We start from the raw sequence: 12,568 nt of genomic DNA, 5'->3' as shown, positions 1-12,568 counted from the left end.
TTTCTGGATCTGATGACTTGCCAGTAACCATTTTGTAAAAATGAATGTGCAGCATCTAACTCAATATGTCGAAATGTCACACACATCCATGCCCGTGGGATTCCCACGGGTGACCCCGCAAGTTTGCATTGATGTTCGTCGATGGACTCGTTCGCCCGTCTCATTCGTTTTCTTGCTGCATCCTGTTCAAGTCTGCGTTCTTCATCGATCGTCTCATTCATTTTGGAAATAGAAGTTTCCACGCAGCGCATGAATTGTCACGATCCTCAAGAGGAATTTGTCTCGTAATCATCAAATGATAAATGGCAAGTAAATTATATTGTGGAAAATTAAAGATTTCAAATAAACCTATGTAAAGTGTATTCGCACATAACTAATTTTAAAAAACGAAGAAATATCTCTCGGTAATTTCCTGAAACATATTTTACTTCCGGCTAATAATGTTGAATTAAATAAAAACGAAGAAATATATGTCGGCATCATTGTTGACGTTTTTGTGACGACTGTCATCAAACGAAAAAGTAATATATCTTAACGGAAAAGCAAAAGCGAATTTTTAATATATATCGACACGTTGCCGTCGGTGTCATGTTGGGCGGTGTATGATACACCATGACGCGATTTTTAAAAATATATCTCTGCATTTTCCCGCGTGTGTGGAATGTTCTCAATTATTGCTGACACCGAGTCCAAAACCATCGATAAAAATGAAATCATATGGTGAGTTAGATTGGAGATAAAGGCGTGAGAGAGACTCAATGGCCTTGAAGTTGAAGTTACAGGCGTTTGAGAATTCATTTCGTTCTATAAACGGCAACTTTCATTGGATTTCCTTCCCGTTTTTTTTCAACCGAGTCGAAAACTATGTTAGCGACTGTGAAAAATGAAATGATATATCGAATTTTTAATATGTATCGACACGTTGCCGTCGGTGTCATGTTAGGCGGTGTATGATACACCATGACGCGATTTTTAAAAATATATCTGCATTTTCCCGCGTGTGTGGAATGTTCTCAATTATTGCTGACACCGACTCTAAAACCATCGATAAAAATGAAATCATATGGTGAGTTAGATTGGAGATAAAGGCGTGAGAGAGACTCAATGGCCTTGAAGTTACAGGCATTTGAGAATTCATTTCGTTCTATAAACGGCAACTTTCATCGGATTTACTTCTCGTTTTTTTTCAACCGAGTCTAAAACTATGTTAGCGACTGTGAAAAATGAAATGATATATCGAATTTAAAATAGATATCGACACATTGCCGTCGGTGTCATGTTGGGCGGTGTATGATACACCATGACGCGATTTTTAAAAATATATCTCTGCATTTTCCCGCGTGTGTGGAATGTTTGTGGAAAATTAAAGATTTCAAATAAACCTATTTAAAGTGTATGCGCACATAACTAATAAAAAAAACGAAGAAATATATGTCGGCATCATTGTTGACGTTTTTGTGACGACTATCATCAAACGAAATAGTAATATATCATAACGGAAAAGCAAAAGCGAATTTTTAATATATATCGACACATTGCCGAGTTAATAAAATGGTGGATATTTGTTTATAGCCACTCCCAGAATGGGTGGAGCTATGGGTGGAGCTACTCTGCAAACCGAGTAAGCCACACCCCGGACAGACACCCAACAGATAGACAGACAGACAGACAGAATCATCTACGGCTATTATAATATAGATATTTCTATCGTATTTTTATATAATGCCAATATTTTTCAATATGATCTGCAATGTCATTAGTAACAGGATGATTAAGCAGAGGAAGCATTGGAAAGTGAACAACCAGCTGTAAAATGTACCCTTTTTGTGACTATAATTGGCGGTGTCTTCCTAAGTCTGTCTCTGGAGTATGCCCCCTCACCATTCCTTCCCTCACTTCAAAGGGCAACACACCTGACCTGACTCTGCTCATGAGAAGGCCGAATGCGTCAATTCTGTGTTTGCTTTCAAATATTGTGCCCTCAATCCCTCGCTCTCTGTACCCACCTCACCTAGTCGCATGAAACTGCTCCTGGACTCTATGGCTCTCTCTCTCTCTGCCATTTTTACACAATCATTTGCTCTAGGTCATCTTCCATTCTGCTTGCATGTCAGCCAACATCACATCATCACATAAAAAGGTGCAAAAGCGGCTCCCCTTAACTATAGTCTTATTAGCTTCCTTCTAATCATCAGCAAGATCATGGAATCCATCATCGCAGTTAACATCAAATCCTTCCTTTTCTCTGACGACTTCATCTCAGATCATGAATTCCGATTCAGACTAGGTCACTCCACTTTAGACATGCTGCTGCTATTCTCCCAACAATGGATGGAGGCCCTCAATATCATACATGCGATCAATGCCATCTTTCGAGACATATCTCGAGCTTTCAATACAGTCTGGCATCCCGCCTTGCTCTTCAAACCCTCTGCTTCTGGGAATCAAAAGCCAGTCCACTCTTGGGTTACTGAATTCCTCTACTGTTATAGCCAACATTTGGCTCTCAATGGAATCCTTCCATCTCCGAAGGCTGGAGAACCAACGGCAGTGTTCTTGGCCCCATCCTATTCCGAATCTTCTTCAATGATATCTCTGACTCTGGAGAAATCCTCTTTATCTATTTGCTGATGGCTCCACCCTCTTCTGTGACATCCCTCATCCTTCCGATAGGTAGGCATAGAATGCAGCCTCTTCCCTCTCTTCAGACTTTGGCAAAATCAAAAGCCGGTTACCATTTGGAATATGTCCTTCAATCCAGACAAATATCACACTCTCACTCTCTCTCTCTCCCTGAAAGGACCATCTGATAAATCGGGGCATACGGCTTGGCAGAGGAAGCTGGGCATACGCTGGGCGCTTGTGGTTTTCCCGGCGGTGTAATAAACGACCGATGGTGCACTCAAACTGTCTTCCCAGCCTGATACTTTACATGGCGACGAAGGTGGGATTCTGGTGAGCACGTGCAAAGCAAATTGAGCTATTGCAGTTAGCTGTTGGCCTACCAACTCGTTATTTCATGGCATACGCCACTTGAGCACCATGTCCTACGGCCGGATTGACGAGTTCAACCCGTGCGAAGGAAGCTGGGAGGCATACATTGAGCGTCTACACTATTACTACCAAGCTAATGGCATCAAGGATGATGCCAGGAAGAAAGCAATCCTGATGTCGGTATGTGGCAGCGAGACGTTTACTATTCTGAAGAATCTCGCCATGCCCAGGACCACGATGGATTTAACACACGCCGAGCTGGTGGCAGCAATGAAGGAGCACTGTGAACCTACACCTTCAGTCATTGTGAGTCGATTCAATTTTTACATGTGTCGCCAAACCTCAACGCAGTCCATTTCGGCATTCATAGCTTACCTGAAACACCTTGCCCAGCATTGCAAGTTTGGTGCTACATTCGACGACATGCTAAGGGACTTGCTCGTAGTGGAGCAAGATCGGATTCGCTGGTGCCTACTTGCTGAACGGACTCTGACATTTTCCAGTGCAAAGGATATTGCTATCGCAATGGAGTGTGCAGACAAAAATGCTGCAGATATTGCACGCTCCATCACTTACCAGCTTAGTGCTGACCTGTCATCTGTCAACCGGGTGGGACAACATCCGACCCGAAAATCCGACGCCAAAACACCTGGAAACTGCTTGGCAGCTGGTGCTGGAAAATGTTTCCGCTGCAATGGGGAGCATTCTCCCACTACGTGCCGTTTCAAGAATGCTGCTTGCAACTACTGCCACAAGGTGGGTCATATCGCCCCTGCGTGCTTGTCTCGAAAACGGAGGGCAAGGAGAGAGGAATGCAAAACCCCCCTCCTTGACCCAGAGCCTAACCAAGAAGATGTGACTGATGGAGACAGCCCTAGCCACAGAGTTCAGTCGTATGACCTTTTCCACACAAATTCTGGCAGACAGTCTACTCCAATACTGGTTATAGTAGATATAGATGGACGGAATGTGAAAATGGAGATAGACACGGGTGCTGCCATCTCACTCATGAGCGAAGCAGCTTTCCGTAACCTGTGGGGGAATCGTGAACAACCCAGCCTCCATTGGTCCCCGATCCAACTCACCATGTATACTGGTGAGTCAATTCAAGCCCGCGGGTCGTGTGATGTCACAGTAACCTACGGAAATAACACTCACCAATTACAACTCTTGGTCGTCCCTGGGGATGGACCCACACTTCTCGGGCGAAACTGGCTCGATGTTGTCAAACCCAATTGAGAACACATCCACCAACTACAGGCTTCCAAGCCACCAACTGTACTGCAGCACCTCCTTGGGAGATACCCGGACACCTTCAAGGATGAACTCGGGACATTGAAGGGCTTCACTGCCAAGCTCAATGTTGAGAAAGATGTGAAGCCAATTTTCTGCAAAGAACGCCCAGTCCCTCTCGCATTGCAAGAAAAAGTTAGCGCAGAATTAGCCAGACGGGAAAAGTTAGGTGTCATTGAGTCCGTTCAGTACTCAAATTGGGCTGCTCCAGTTGTTCCTGTTGTGAAGGCAGACAGGTCAATACGCCTTTGTGGGGATTACAAAATGTCGATCAACAAATGTTCCACCTTGGACAAATATCCCATACCAAGGATCGATGACTTATATGCAAAACTGGGCGGAGGACAGTCCTTTACCAAGCTCGACATGAGATCGGCCTACCTACAAGTCGTTCTGGATGAGGATTCCAAAGAATATCTCACCATCAACACGCATCGGGGGCTCTACAGATACAACCGCCTGAGTTTTGGTGTCAAATCGGCGCCAGGAATCTACCAACGCTGCATGGACAGCCTGTTCGCTGCTGAACCACACGTTGTTGTTTACCAAGATGACATCCTAGTCACTGGCCGCTCTGAGCTTCATCATCTGGACATCCTCAAATGTGTGCTATGTATTATTTCCGACTCTGGACTACGCCTGCGGAGAGCCAAGTGCGAGTTCATGGTTCCGTCGGTGACCTATTTGGGCCATCGTATCGATGCCGAAGGCTTACATCCCACAGAAGAGAAGATCAGAGCAATCAAAGACGCCCCTGCTCCGACAAACATTACTGAACTCAAGGCTTACATTGGCATGCTGCAGTACTACAGCAGGTATATCCCAAACATTGCTACCATGCTGGGCCCACTGTATTGCCTGTTAAAAAAAGGCATCAGCTGGAAATGGGACATTCTGGAGTCAGCAGCCTTCCAGAAGTCAAAAGACATTCTGCGGTCTTCAAATGTGCTAGTTCACTACGACCCAGACAAACATATGGTCCTGTCGTGTGATGCGAGTCAGTACGGGGTTGGTGCTGTTCTGTCACACATCATGCCAGATCGCACAGAGAGACCAATAGCATTCGCATCTCGTACACTGTCTCCTGCTGAGAAGAACTACAGTCAGCTGGACAAAGAAGGACTCGGCATTGTATTCGGAGTTAAGAAATTTCACCAGTACGTTTTCGGTCGGCATTTAATAATAATAATAATAATTCATTTATTTTGTATAGCGCTTTTCAAGAAGCCCAAAGGCGCTTTGACAGAGTGCAAAACATAATGCATAACAATACATGAAAACAACAATTGCAAAAAGACAAGAATCAATAGGGAAATATTTAAAGCAAAAGGAGGGAGAAGGAGAAGAGATAGTCAGGGGTTAAATGCTGTGGGTTGAATGTTGAATGCAGTGTTGAACAGGTGGGTCTTTAGTGATGTTTTGAATGTGGTGAGTGAGGAGGAGTCTCTGATGGTGTGAGGTAGTGAGTTCCAGAGGGTGGGAGCAGCGATGGAGAAGGCCCTGTCCCCCCAGGATCTGAATTTGGTCCGGATGGAGGGGGTCAGGAGGTTGGTACCAGCAGAGCGGAGGTTGCGGGTGGGAATGTGTCTGGAGAGGAGGTCAGCCAGGTAGGATGGGGCCAGGTTATGGAGGGCTTTGTAGGTCAAGAGGAGGATTTTGTACTGGATTCTCTGGGGGATGGGGAGCCAGTGAAGCTTGTAAAGGACGGGGGTGATGTGGTCACGGGTCCGGGAATGGGTGAGTAGACGGGCAGCAGAGTTCTGAATGTATTGGAGTTTATTGGTGATTATTGAGGGTGAACCATAGAGGAGGCTGTTGCAGTAGTCCAGACGGGAGGTGATGAAGGCGTGGATGAGGGTTTCTGCAGCCGTGGAGGAGAGGGATGAGCGGAGACGGGCAATGTTTTTCAGGTGAAAGAAGGCTGACTTTGTGATCTGTTTAGTGTATTTGTCGAAGGAGAGGGTTTGGTCAAAGATGACGCCAAGATTCCGGATGTGAGGGGAGGTGGATACTGGGATTTTTTTTTTTTTTTTGTATACTGAATCGAGGCTCGTGAAAGAGCTAAATACCGTCGATGTTGAGGGCAAAGTTATGGGTGGATTTTGTGAGCGTTTTTGGGCCAATGATGATTATTTCAGATTTATCACAGTTAAGCTTGAGGAAGTTGATTTGAAGCCAGGATTTTATTTCAGTGATGCAGTTTGTCAGGATAGAGTGGGTGTCAGTGGAGACGGACTTGGTGGAGATGAAAAGCTGGATGTCATCGGCGAAGCAGTGGAATTGGAGACCATGACGGCGGATTAAGTGACGAGGGGGGACAGGTAAAGGATGAAGAGGAGGGAGCCAAGAACTGAACCTTGGGGGACACCTTGGGGGAGGGGAGCAGTGGGGGATTTGCAGTTATTGATGGAGATGAACTGGCGTCTGTCAGAGAGGTATGATTTAATCCAAGAGAGGGCAGTGCCGGTAACGTTAAAGGTGGATTCAAGTCGGGTGAGGAGGATGGTGTGATCGATGGTGTCAAAGGCAGCGCTGAGGTCGAGGAGGATGAGAATGTTGAGGTTGCCAGCGTCAGAGGAGAGGAGAAGGTCGTTGGTGATTTTGAGGAGAGCAGTTTCAGTACTGTGGTTGGAGCGGAATCCGGATTGGAATGTTTCATACAGGTTATTGGCAGAGAGGTGATGTTTGAGTTGAGTGGCTACAGCGCGTTCCAAAATCTTTGACAGAAAGGGTAGGTTGGAGATGGGTCTGAAGTTGTTTAGGGTGTCAGGGTTTAGACCAGGTTTTTTTTAGAATGGGGGTAACAGCAGCATGATTTACACGGACCACAAGCCACTGATTAGTTTGTTTGGTCCATCAAAGGCTACCTCAGAGGTCTTACCGCCTCGGATTATACGCTGGTCACGTTCACTCTCGGCTTATGATTATGATATTATGTACAGACCTGGCTCCACAATTTCAAATGCAGACGCCATGAGTCGCCTACCACTTCTGGACACAGTGTTTGACCCCCCTGTACCTGGCAGCGTGATATCTCTGATGGACTTTTTGAAGGACAGCACAATTGATGCCAACCAGATACGGACCTACACCAGGCGTGACCCACTTCTTTCCAAGGTCATTCGTGCTACTGGGCATTGGTGGGGCCTTCTACGCGATGCTGACCCTGAATTGAATTCTTACAAGGTCAGGCCAAATGAACTAAGTGTCGAGAATGGCTGCTTGCTGTGGGGATGCCAAGTGGTCATTCCCCCAAACTTGCGCACAAAGATTTTGGACCAGCTTCACCATTGTCATCCAGGCATTGTTAAAATGAAATCGCTGGCACGGAACTATGTCTGGTGGCCTCACCTCGACTCTGACATCGAACAGTGTGTGAAACATTGTTATCCATGCCAAAGCAGTCGAAACGCCCCTGCTAAGGCACCATTATACCCCTGGGAATGGCCCACTGAACCATGGCAGAGGATTCAGCTTGACTATGCTGGACCCATCGAAGGCTGTATGATCCTTGTTGTTACGGACGCTCACACTAAATGGATCGACGCCTATGTAACACATACAGCAACCTCACACACTACCATAGAGAGGCTGCGCCAGTGCTTTGCCACTCATGGTTTGCCACGCTTGATAGTCACGGACAATGGGACCTGTTTCTCAAGTTCTGAATTCACCCGCCTGAATGGTATAATTCACAAGTTTGTGAGCCCGTACCATCAAGCTTCAAATGGACTATCTGAAAGCTCTGTGAGTTTTGTCAAGTCTGGTCTAAGTAAGATACCTGGCGGAAGCCTTCAGACCAGACTATCAAGTGTGCTTTTCGCTCACCACATCACTTCCCACACAACGACAGGGGTGACACCGGCTGAGCTGCTGATGAAACGACGTTTGCGTACACGACTGGATTGTCTATGACCAGATGTGGTGTCGGTTGTGTATCAAAATCAGTGGAAACAGAGACTTCACCATGACAAACATGCTGTACAGCACTCTATAAAGGTCGGGGACCCGGTGTTTGTGAGAAACGTTGGTCACAGAATGGTTTGGTTACCAGGGCGGGTTCATAAAAATGAGGGACTGTTGTCCTATGTTATCAAACTTGAGGACAATCGAGTCGCCCGGAGGCACTTTGATCATGTCCGGTATCGGTCCTGTGATCCTGTCATTTTCACAAAGGATATCTCGCCATTTCCTGAACCTGTGAACAGCGACATTGTTGCCGCAGATATTACTGCACCGCTCCCTGAGGCTGAACCCCATAACGCTGTTGCAGCACCACCAGTGGAGCCGTGTGGCGGCTTTGCACCCCGACGATCATCCAGAGTTCGAAAGGCGCATACTCGCCGTGACTTGTAGCTAATATTCTTGTATGCATTTCGCATTCAATTTTGCATTTGCAACTTTGCAATTTTGTATGTCTGTATTTTTGTATGCATTGGTATGCTTTTCACTGTTATTTTCACATTGGTATTTTCACTGTTAATGGGAGGGGGGGGGGGGGGAGATGTTATGTATTGCATGGGATTAAACCGGAAGGTGGATATAAAGGAGGCGGGGCATAGCATATGGCTTGGCAGAGGAAGCTGGGCCTACGCTGGGCGCTCGTGGTTTTCCCGGCTGCGTAATAAACGACCGATGATGCACTAAAACTGTCTACCCAGCCTGATACTTTACAACCTCCCATCTACTTTCTTAACAATCCTTGTGACGAAGTTGTCACTAAAACGCTTGGATCTCACTATCAGCCACGATCTTTTTCGGGCAACCCACATTTCAATGTTGGCCTCCAAAGCCAGGCGCAGACTGGGCATCCTCCGTCATGCAACCTCCTTCCTTGGCACACCCACCTACAAGGCCTTCATCCACAGCTTGATGGAGTAAAGCTCTCCATCTGGGCTGGCACCCCTGCCCTCCAACTTGCTCAGCTTGATGCCATGGAAACCAAGGCCTTCAAAGATCATTGGAACCTCCCACAATGAAGCTGAGCCTATGGACCTATCTATCTATAATTCCAGTAATCTCTGTATGTCTGTATGTCTGTGACCGCTGTTTCTCGACAACCACGGGTCCGATATACTTTAAACTTGCCAGGTATATTGCTGGGGACCCGAGGATGTGCCTTTTCAAGGTTTCATATTAATCGGAGAAGTAGTTACCGAGCTATGTCCAAAAAACGATTCAACCAATCAGAGAGCAGCGAGCTATCACGTGTGCCGAACGTGGCGAACAGACTCTGCCTCGGACGGCACATTTGAGAGCGTATTCATTTATTTCACGTTGGCAAACTATGTTGCCGTTAAACTATGTTGTAAAACTAATTAAAACTAATTTGCGACATATTAATCGGAGAAGTAGTTACCGAGCTATGTCCAAAAAACGATTCAACCAATCAGAGAGCAGCGAGCTATCACGTGTGCCGAACGTGGCGAACAGACTCTGCCTCGGACGGCACATTTGAGAGCGTATTCATTTATTTCACGTTGGCAAACTATGTTGCCGTTAAACTATGTTTTAAAACTAATTACGTGCACGCTATGGCGATTTCTTTACCAAACTCCGCAAGCCGTTCGCTTTGGACCAAACCATTTCATGTAAATAGAGGGGGGGGGGGGTTGTCACCGTACTCGCAAGCCGTTCGCTTTGGACCAAACCATTTCATGCAAATAGAGGGGGGGGGATTGTCACCGTACTCGCAAGCCGTTCGCTTTGGACCAAACCATTTCATGTAAATAGAGGGGGGGGATATAATTTTAGATATATATATAGTACGGGCATGCCCTAGTATATATAATTGTGCCATCGCAGACAGGTCAGTGACCTCTCTGTCTTTTACCAGCTCCTTTCTGGTGTTGCACCCTCTACTCTTTTCTTGCTTCCCCACTCCTCCCTCCCTCCCCCCAGGTTTTTGAAAAGCATATTAGGTCCACCATCATCTCCCTTCTGGTGAAACTCCCGAAATCCAGAATCGCTTTTCACCTCCACTCATTAGTTCATTCCTCTCTTTTCCCACACCTGTGGAACCAACTTCCTCATTCTCTTCAATATCATTCTTTCCTCCACGTCTTCCAGATATCTGCTCACCACCATCACAGATCATCCCCCATCCAAAACAAAATTTTTTCCAACCCTGTTACCCTCCAATCTCCAATACAAGCCCACCTCCTTTCAAATTTAGTTTTCCCTTTCTGAAAGTTTGTTTCTTTATCCATCTTGTCCACCACATGCCTCCTCCCAAACCCTAGCTCATTCTTAGCCGCACCTTTTGTTTTTCCACCTCCTTCTGTTTTGTCCCTCGACCCTGCTGTTGGTGTTTCCTGGCTCTCTTTCTCTGCTGTTCCTTTTGTTCTGTTGCGTTCTGATCCGTTCTGTTCTTGCTCTTCCACAAGCTTTGTCACTTTGTCTGACTTTGTTTGTCACAAAGGCTTTGTCTGACTTTGTATTCAAAAAACCCAAATCAATATACTGATTGGATAATATTGTTATGTTTATAGGGAAGAGGTAGTGATTACCTTAGAACCAGGTAGAATGCATAGATTAGTGTGCTCCGACTGTCGCGAAGAAGAACAACCACCTCAATGTACTATAAGTAGGGACTTTGTATTAGACCGGACTGTCGGGTTAAGTTTGTATCTTCGTCCCCATTACGAGGAGTGAGGTATGTTAATTCGCTCATGGATTATGGGTAATTATCCCTTGTACATCGTTACCTCTGTAATTTATTTCCTATGCCCCTTTTGGCACCGCACCATAGACGTGTAGCCAGAATCCCACATTTAAAGGCCCTAATAAAAAACATACTGGAAGCCAGGACATAGAGCGCTGCCATTGACAACCCTGACTTTGGAGGCACACATAGGTCGGGCTCATGCCCCGAGGAGCCGTGATTGGTCAGGGTTTTTGATTGACAGGAGGACTAGTAAGAAGCACTCGCTGATTGGTGAAGCACGGCCAATTGTATCAGGGCGGCGTGTACAAGGCAGTTGGAGCGGCGGACATTTTCCCCTCTCGTTTTGGATGCCTTAACGGATGGTCGTTATTGTTTCTCTCTCTTGCACCCCTTGTCATGCTGGAGACTATCGTGATCGGTCGTGATTCCCTCTTGCGCATTCTCGCCCTGAGCCTCATACGAATGGTGGCGTTTTTTTTCTCGGGCTCAAGGAAGAGATCGGACCGGCCGTATTCGGAGATCCTGCTGGTAGACGTGCAGAGGCAGAGGCAGAGCCGCAGACCGAGGGCTGCAGTTTCCCACCAAAGACGACGAAGACAGGCACGGCTGGAGGAGCGAGCTGCACGCGGCCCATTCGATTCACGCAGAAGGCCTGTTTCGCGCCATCAGGCACGGCCTGGTGAACGAGGGCCTACTGAGGCCTGCTTCCCGCCAAGGCAGAAGCCGCGTCTGGATTGCGCGTGCGGGGCCTGACAATTACTGACGAGACCCCACCAGCGATCAGAGTTAAGTGCACACACACACATTTATTTTCAGTTATCCTTCCCATCGTCTGTTTTCAAGTCTGTTCGTGGGGACGTCCCGTTTAGGAATTTAGTTTATCGCACATTTTCTTTGTACCGGCATTTATTTAAACTAGGGCATGCCCGTACTATATATATATCTAAAATTATATCCCCCCCCTCTATTTACATGAAATGGTTTGGTCCAAAGCGAACGGCTTGCGAGTACGGTGACAATCCCCCCCCCCCTCTATTTACATGAAATGGTTTGGTCCAAAGCGAACGGCTTGCGAGTACGGTGACAATCCCCCCCCCCCTCTATTTACATGAAATGGTTTGGTCCAAAGCGAACGGCTTGCGGAGTTTGGTAAAGAAATCGCCATCGCGTGCACAAACGCGCAGGAAAGCGAATGAATCGCAAATTAGTTTTAATTAGTTTTAAAACATAGTTTAACGGCAACATAGTTTGCCAACATGAAATAAATGAATACGCTCTCAAATGTGCCGTCCGAGGCAGAGTCTGTTCGCCACGTTCGGCACATGTGATAGCTCGCTGCTCTCTGATTGGTTGAATCGTTTTTTGGACATAGCTCGGTAACTACTTCTCCGATTAATATGAAACCTTGAAAAGGCACATCCTTGGGTCCCCAGCAATATACCTGGCAAGTTTAAAGTATATCGGACCCGTGGTTGTCGAGAAACAGCGGTCACAGACATACAGAGATTACTGGAATTATAGATAGATAAACCTGTTATTTTTGGACATTTTAAATCCGTTTTAGTTTGAGTTATTTTTTTACAGGTTTGAGGACTGCCAGTGGGATCCGTGAAG

General features: G+C 46.4%; 1 protein-coding gene across 5 annotated transcripts in view; it reads right to left on the bottom strand.

Annotated features, from left to right (window-relative positions):
- LOC137430211 (collagen alpha-1(XIV) chain) overlaps positions 1-12,568 on the bottom strand; it is a 371,222-nt gene that overhangs the window by 207,690 nt on the left and 150,964 nt on the right. The gene's annotated exons all lie outside the window — the stretch shown is intronic.

This window comes from Myxine glutinosa, chromosome 6, assembly GCF_964187855.1.
Source record: "Myxine glutinosa chromosome 6, kmMyxGlut1.1, whole genome shotgun sequence".
NCBI classification, from domain to species: Eukaryota; Metazoa; Chordata; class Myxini; order Myxiniformes; family Myxinidae; genus Myxine; species Myxine glutinosa.
The sequence above is the reverse complement of the archived record's forward strand: the minus strand, read 5'-3'. Positions and strand labels throughout refer to the sequence as shown.